Genomic DNA, 9,036 nt, shown 5'->3' on the forward strand with positions numbered 1-9,036 from the left:
ATCTGGGGAGAGGAAAAGAGGAGCAGAGGGCTGGAAAATGGTAAGAACAAGGAGGCTGGAGGATGGAGTACAAAAATTTAAGAGAACTTAGAGGAGAAAGGGGGGAATGTACCAACAGGAACGTAGGAAGGGCTGGAGAGGGACCTTGGGGTTATTTCATCCTGAGGAAGGTGCGTAGTAAGCTGCACGAAGTAGCTGCCAAGTTGGGCACATGTCTCGGGGTGGGTAGCCAGCACCAGCTAATGGCTTCACTGATGCTGCTGCAACTGAAGCTGAGAGATCCAAAGGAGAAAGGCAGTGAAAAAGCCCCGTTGTATCACCCTTGCGTTCCAGGCTAATGAACTATGATATGATAATGGACTGTGTCATGCCCATGTGAAGAGAGTTCACTCCTCAATAAAATACATCCATTTCTGGAGAGGAAACATGAAATTCAGATTGCATTAAGTGCTGCAGAAGGTATTTTTGGCAAAGAAATGAGAATGCTACATCAGACCGAGGCTAATTATATTAGAAGACTGTCTCACAAATTAAATATGGCTCAAACGGACACAAAAAAGCTATGGGAACTTTATTTATGTTAATTGATGGGGGTCTGTTTTGTTTAAAGCAATATATAGCAGTTCAGGACTGATTCTTTCTTTTAGGTCCAGGAGGATGTGATATTGTTTATCTTGTAAAAACAGCTGCTGCCTTTGTGCTTGTGTTCAGGAAATAGATAACTGTAATGGTTCACGCCTCTTAACATTTATGTACAAGAGCTGTATCAAGCTCCCTGTAGCTGCTGCACTCACTCACATGTTGGGCTGAAGTCCAATATGGGATGCAAGAGCATGTATGATGAATACTGAAGATTCTGTTAAGTCCAAAATTATTCTTCCTGCTGTGGGGATGAAGTAGGAAGGGAAAGAGCTTTCCCATTATGCCACAAAAGTGCAGAATCACTTTTGGCTGCAGCCCTAGAAATTCTCCTTCATAGAGAGGTACAGTGCAGGATTAAATGAGGTCATGCTTTCATCTCCCTCACGCCTACTTCATTCTGGTGTGCAAAGAACTGATAAGAATAGAGCTCTGTATCAAAAGTGTGTAATGGGGAAGAGAAGGGAAGAGTGGAATAATAAGGGAGAGGCAGGAGGAGGGTTTAGGACCCTTACCACCTCCCTCATGAAGGGAGTCCCCAGTAGTTCACGGTCAGGCAGTCTTCTGAGAAGAGATTTGCTTCATGGTACTCTTGCAATTGTCCTTATAGCAGTAGATTATTGGAGGTGCAATGGCTGACAATCTGAGTAGCTCAAATGCAAACCTGTCTCTTAGTTTGATTTTCTGTTGCTTACGTTAATCTTCCAGCTACATTTTATGAATGAAGCTAGTTGCCTCCCACTTGTTGCTTCTACACAGGACAGGAAAGCAAATGTATTACTTTTCGAGACGGGATGGCAGAAGTCCAAACATATCTAACAGAGGAAGGAAGCAATCTTATCAGCCTTTCTGGCCCATTGATAAAACCATAGAAGGAAATCATTCAGCTTTAAATGAGGAAAAGGAAGTCTTAGATAAAATTTAGATGTTGCCTTGGGAGTTTTCATATCACATCAATGAAAAAGTCACATACAATTAACCAAGCATTCCAGTCTGCATGAAGTGCTTTATTTGTGATATCAAAGCAGAACTATTTACAGTTTTTGACAAGCTTCTCTACAGTGGATCAGCTGACATTTTTCTAGCCTGTCTACTTGGTCATATACCTTTTATCTAAGCTCTTTATGGAAAAAAACTGCAGCAGCCATCCTGAAACATGGTTTTTTGCTCCGTTCATGTTGTAGAATCTAATTTTTAGTCACCATTACACACAGACTATTTTGGCATCCTGGTCTTACTTTTAATTAAAAAATCTAATTATTTGTATTCAAAGCAAATAATAAACACAGTTACTTGGTTTTTTGTACCTAAGCTGGTAGTTCTACTGGCAGTGTGTCATGCCATATAAAAGTACTAGTTCAAGGTAGCACTAGCTCATGAATCTCTGCAGTGTACCTTATTTTACAAAATAGACATATCCAGTGCCTCATGTTTTTTTCTAGCAAAGTAATCTATCAATCACATGGTGATTGCTGTGATAATGGAAAACAAACATAATCCCAATTTAATTAGTTGGGTTTAGCACTATTGGGATTGTTACAGTACCTTAAAGAAGTTGGAGGAAAAAGGGACTCTGACATCGTTTCCTTAGGTCTGTAGTCTGCAATAATTTGAGGTACAGTAAGTTAATTTCAGACTAAAGCTTGAGATAAAGAACAAAATATACATTCAGTTGAAACCAAAACATCATAGTATTTCAATCATATGGGTAGTTAGGATTATAGCATGGGTTGTTTGATAAACAAATGTTACTCTTTAGATGCAAAGATCCTGGTTAATGCTGAATACCTGTATCTTCCTGCTAAATTAATTGTAATTAAGGGTGTCCAGTATTTAGACTTATTTTACAATAGTGGTATAAGAATAAAATTAACCTAAAATAAAACAGAATGCTCCACAAAGACAGGACTTGCAATATATGGATTGTATTTTTTTAATGAAGTTCTTATGTTTGAACTTAGATAAGAACCTTGAAAGTTTGAGCAAGCCCTTGTGGATGCAGCGTGTTCCTTTCTGACTGTTGAGACAAACAAGCAAATTGAGTATGCAGATAAAGCTGGATTATATAAATTAAGTGTGAGTCTATGCATGCTTAAAATACACAGAAAGCAATAATCAACAGCACTATACTCAAGTTAGTGTATCTTGAGAGTAAAGCACTTGTTTATTGGCTCTCTGTGAAAGCCAGAAGCATATTCTTGCCAAACCCTCTCACTTGCAAACTTGGTCATCTATCAAACATTGCTTTGTTATTCCAGAAGATCTGTTATTTTAAATTTTATTTGAATGTGTTTGATCTCATCACTCTATTTTCAGTCTTACAATAGGTGACAACTGCAGTTACCATTATAAGCAGGAAGCTTGAAGCATAATTTCTTTTTAGGAATTTAAATGTTTTTCTCTGAAGAAATGAGCAGATTGTCTACATGTATCTAGTAGTAAGTATATGGGATAGAGAACTGTGAGATTCCTTGCCTCCTGCAATTAATACTGGGATGGGCACCTGAAAAATGCCCCAGACAGCAGAAAATGTGCTGCTTTCCTACTTATGGTTTTTCTGTTCTAATCAGGCTAAAATAGAGTTCTGGCTGTTCTACCTACTTTATTCTTTACTTATTTTAAAGCTTCTTGTTTTGTTATCATGGACCCACTCTGTGGTTGTCAAGCCTGATTTATCAGAGCCCTGTTCAGCGTGACCTTTAAAGTACAGCATGTTACTGTAGCAAAGTCAGTTTTCCAGTAACAGAGAAATGAATCAGTTGACATAGCCATGGCCTTTTACAACTTGCAGAATTTATGGGGTCATAGGCTCTCTTTGTACAGTTCTTTGTGCAGTTAGGCTGTAGGTCAGTAATATGTGAGCTAAGTCAAATCTCAAAATGTCTCTCTTCTCTCCTGCTCCTACCTGTTACAACACGAAGGACACTTTATATACAGCAGAGGTAGAAGTATATCATTGAGCATCCACCAAAACAAAAAGAAAACCATTGAGTTCTTACAGAATCAGCTAAACAGTTGTTTTCCATCTGTCAAAATGTGATTGTCTGGGTTGCTGGTCATTTTTCAGGCAAAAGAGGTAGAAACCAAAATACTCAATCACCCCATGCAGTCTCCAGGGTAGTCAAAACAAGCTCTACCAGAATGACAAATGCCACAGACCTTGGTCCAGTCAAGTGATTTCTTCTTCTCTAACAGGTTGTTACAAAGTATTTATAACTTTTTTTGCAAATACTCAGACTGCCTCCCACTTCTGGTTGTCTGTAATTTAGGGCAGGACTCTAAAATAGAAAGGGGACACATCTGGGCAGTCTCCAAACAAGCTCAAATACATAATAGATGTAGCATAGAAAAGATCTTTGAGTTGTTTATAGGTGTAACATTTTGTCATATACATACGTATATATATGTCCTGATTATTCAGCTTAAATGCTGAACAAGCTGTGTCTTTAAAAAGAAGGGATTTTTCAAAATACTTTTTTTTAAACCAAAACACAACACAAATTACATGCTGAATTTCTGATGATACGATTTACCCTAGACTGAAAAAAAGGGATGAACTATATAACATGGAACTCCTGGTCACACTAGTTCAGTTCACAGGAACATCTAGTTGCGTTCCAAATATGTTTCCATGTTTTCATAATAAAGAGTGATAAACAAATGGTAGTTAGAGCAAGACCTAGATGTTAGTGCAGTTGCCTGAAACCCTTAGAAATCAGTAGATTGGAAGCTATTAAAATACAGCTTCTCTCTGTGTTTTCTTTAGATTCTGGATCATTCCTTAAAATTAGATGGCTTGTTTCACTTGTAACTAATACTGATGTATATCTGGAGTAATTTCATTGGCAGTTACCCAGGGAGAGGTTAGAAGAGACCCATTCTATGCATACTGAAAGCAACATAACATCTCTTTATCTCCTGGAAATACTTAGCCTCCAAAACGCTTATCCAAAAGCGTAGCAGCCCCTCATTTGAGTTTGTTTAATTCCTCTGTGCACAGCCTATTTCAGCTGTGATGTTTTTTCAGGCTCAATACAAAAAGGTAATTTGGACAGGTGTAGCACAGGTTTTAGTCTTCAATTAGGTCAAATTACAATTAAATCTGACAGTAAGAAATAGGTTAATTGCTTTAGACCCAATTTAACAAGACTTAGCCCTTGTATAAAACCACTTCTCTTATAGCAAAAAATAGCATTTTTTTATCTAGGTGAAGGAGGAGGGAAACTTTGCTTTATTTTTAATATCACAATAGGAAAACTTCTATTTTTAATCTTTATAAAGAGACATTGAAATGTTAAGGTATTAAACAGTCAACATAAACCCTAGGTCAAACCTGACAAGGTATAATCTTTTACAGCTAACAGAAGACTTCTTTCTAAGCCATTCTTAGGAGCAGCCCAGGTAACCTATGGAAGAGACAACAGTCTTTTGCTCTCTTTCAAAGATTGCAATTTTGGAAAAATTGCATTTATTTCACATTTTACTTGAGCTCACACAGTCTCACTAATGTTCTAGTCATGAGTAGAACCAAGGATTGACCCGCTGTCTGCTCCTCTGCACTTTTTGTCTGATTGGGGAATGAGAAGAAGGAAATATGGCAGATGATAGTTCTTGCTCTCCCATGAATGTGGCTAAGCCACTGTAGGTCTCATTGTACCAGAGGGTTACTCCACAATAGTTCATGCTTTGTGCAATATGATTTTCACTAGGACTTTGACTCTAGGTAATCACGTATGCCCAATAACGCACCCCAAAACTTGTTATATAGGCAATTTAATCTTCCATATAAATTCTGAAGTGAATTGAACTGTAAAAAAAAAGAACATCTTAATAATCCTGATAATTTCCTGTTGGACTTCATCTTACCATTAACTATCTATCATCTCAGTTGTTTATAAAGCCTGCTTGACTTGTTGGTTTTATTTGAGAGGAATGTATGCAGTCTTTGTATGTTGCTAAGTGAAATAAAAGGAACAGGAAAAATGCAAACATTTAATATATCTTCTTGTGGACTTGCACATAAGAAGTTTTGTAATAGGTGTTTCCCAATTTATTGCTTCCCTACAACCATTACTGGAATAGCTCTGCCAAAACATTGATGGGACACATGTTATAAAGTATTTGCAGCTTCAAGAGCTAAAGGGAGGGTCATGTTCTTCTGGCTGATTATATATCTGTTATACAGGAGAATGTGGCTCTCTTCTCTGAGAAAGCTAAAGCTTTGTTTCCCATCCAAGACTATATCTAGGTACCAGAAAACATTTGTAATAACATATGAGATTAAGACAATATGAAAAAGGAAGAAGAATGAGAAGAGGTTGATGGGGGGCAGAAAAGGGTAGTTTGGTTCCTCTGGCATGGAATTACATGTCTGGACTTTATCTAGCAGGCAGGTTTGACATTTATACTGTGTTTATCTCAGTGTGGCATCAGAGATCTGGATTTCTGTCTGTGTGACTATAGGAAAGTCACTTTGCCCCTCTGTGCCTCCATTTCCACCATAACCTCTTATTTGTCTTCATTTAGAATTTCAGTTCTATGGGGTTGGAAACTGTGTTCATTTGTGCAACCCCTAAGGCATAAATCTCAGATGCAGCCTCTGCATATTGCTGAAATACAAGCATTACTATTTCTGTTGTGACTCTATAGAAGCCATTTGATCTCTTTGCCTTTATTTCCTCAACTTTAAAATGAGACTCACAAGTGAGTTATGAGGATTAACTGATTAATGCTAATTAAATATTTTTAGTTCCTCAGAAAGCTTTTAAGGACAGCAAAATATTGTTGAGGAAATGACAAATGTATTCCATTTGTTTTTCATTAATTCACATATGCTATATGATTGACTTAAAAAAATGCACTTTTGATCGATCACATAGAATAGTCCATCTCATGGCCAAAGTTTGTTAAGTGTTGTAGCTGGCTTTTTACAGCTTTGTGCAAGAGAAGTGGAAAGAGGAAGGACCTGTGCATAAGTTTGCTTCAAGAATACCAGGAATTTTAATGATTTCCTGTGTCAAGTCTGAGGGTCCTCCTCTACCATTTAGGAGTGACACTGTGTAAACAACAGTAGAGTAACCTCGAAAGACCAGTGAGCTCTCTAAGAATTAAAACCAAACTAGTATGTGACTTTTTTCAAAGTATACTGGACAAGCATACCAGAAGCCTGTTCAAATTTCAATTAAGAAAATGAAACAGCGGTTCGTATCAAAATCTGACTCATTTTAGCAATACGAAGTACTGAGAGCTGGGCTAGCAGTCTAGTGGTAATACCACCACAGATTCACAGGGAACCATTCAGTCTTTTGTTCTCTCCAGTAACCAAGAATTAGGGAACCTTGCTACATGCAGTGTAAGGAACACAGAGAATTTCAGCGCAGGAAATTATATGGAAAGGCCAATATGAAAGGGTCAGAAAAGACCATTTTTGCCAGGAATCCGTGAAATAAAAAGTGAGAGGATAAATAAAAGGAAAACCTGCAAGCCTTTAACACAGATGGAGGATAAAAATCCTTTTCTCCAGAACATTTTTCCTGGGAAATGGTAATAAGCTCTAACTGTGGATAGAAAGCTTCCTCAGAGATGTTGGTGAATGGCTAGGTGACTTAGTTGATAGTGGGAATGTATAAGTAAGAAAACAGCTAGATAGTTTTTAATTTAAAAAATGTTAATGTTCATATTTTTACAAGATTTAAGGTCTGGCTGGAAAGATAGTATTTTTGTTACTAAAATTACTTAGCAATTCATATGGCTCTGTTGACTTCAGATATGTATATATTAGAACCAATAGCTTTTCAGTGATAGAATGCTCCATAAAGGCTTTTTAAGTCAGCAGTATTCCGTATTTGTTTCCAATTTGCCTGGCAACAGGAAACTATCATGATATATTTATATTTGCATGTGTATGCATATATGTGCATATAGGGAATTTAGAGATACAGTAACCCTGGAGGGATGCTGAATATGTTCAGACTGAAGGAGAGAGAGACAGGCTGCCTGATAACTGAAGAAACAGTTCATTTTATTCTGTGCAGGCAGGCAGGAAAGGGAGTGCAACATAAGCAAGACATTTCATTTGTGGTTGAATCCACAGATGAGCTATTGTAGAAAGTATTCTCCAAAACATGCTTACATGGGAGATGGGGCACGTGGTACTGATTAGATTTAGTACCAGCAGGGCAGTTTTATTACACAGAAACATTACAGTTTGAAAGCTGCAAACGTGTTTCAGTGTCAGAAGGCTGTCCCTTTGTTGTTACGCTGCCTTAATGGGAATTAACAGAGCTCTGCACCTTCTCAGAAAGTGCTCAGCACCTTTTAGCTTTGGCCAATGTTATAGTTGGAAAGATTCAAAGCTAGAGACAATGTTTTCTTTTAATAGTCAAACATGCTGGAAAACAAAGGAGAAAGCATGCCTCACATTCCACTGAAGTCAGTGGTTTCTGTCTCTTTTTGCACTTCAGATCACTTCCAGTCCCCTTTGGCAGGAAAGGAAGAGCCTGTGTTTGAGTCTGCACTGCTTTCATACATGGGTACTGAGCTCACACCTATCAGACAGGGAGTGATGCACCCCTTGTGTTACCGTGCTGTGTCCAGTCACTAAATGCCTTCTTGCCTATTAGTTGATAGATTAGCAATAAGAAAGAAAGAGATTATAAAAAACAAATGTACAGCCTTTTTTTCATTTGGTCTTCTCCTGGTGTGCCACTGATTTGATTTACACTCTTTTTATCAAGATGATACCTAGAAGTTTAGTCAGTGGAACGTTTAGTTGGATTTATTCAGATACATTAGATCCATAAAAACACAAGAAGGAAAAATTTTGAGCATTCATTTATCTGAAAATGTCAGTAATTAAATATGAGCTTGAGAAACAATGCCCAGAGGTTGTACAGTATTGTTATTCTCAGAGCATCTTCGAGCCTTGATATAACAACCATTCTGAAAAATGTTGAGCACCATTCTTTGGAATTATTTTTCTGCTAGAAACAGGTTTACAGAGCAAATCAAAATGATTTTAGAATCAGTTTAACCAAATTAAGAAGGTTAAGAAAATATATTAGTATATGTTGGATTTAACACAACATTTCAGCCTTTATTTGTCTGTTTTCTGCTTTTTACCTCCTCTCTTTTCTAGACTATAAATCAATGGAAGACTAAGTTTCCAGGTCTAGTCATCGTTTCAATGACTATTTTTCCAAACCAGGGAGAGTAGGAACAATAATAAAAACACAACAATAAAAAACACAGAAGACTCTCCACTAAGGATATACTTATACCTCCAGTGTCAGTAATTCCTGACTGGATTCATGGTGATGAATGGAAGAGTCCCTAACTAATTTCACTTTTTGATATAATTAATCTTTCAGATTTCCCTTTATCCTTAAACTATTGCTC

The sequence above is a fragment of the Gymnogyps californianus genome, chromosome 9 (assembly GCF_018139145.2).
Source record: "Gymnogyps californianus isolate 813 chromosome 9, ASM1813914v2, whole genome shotgun sequence".
Classification (NCBI taxonomy): domain Eukaryota; kingdom Metazoa; phylum Chordata; class Aves; order Accipitriformes; family Cathartidae; genus Gymnogyps; species Gymnogyps californianus.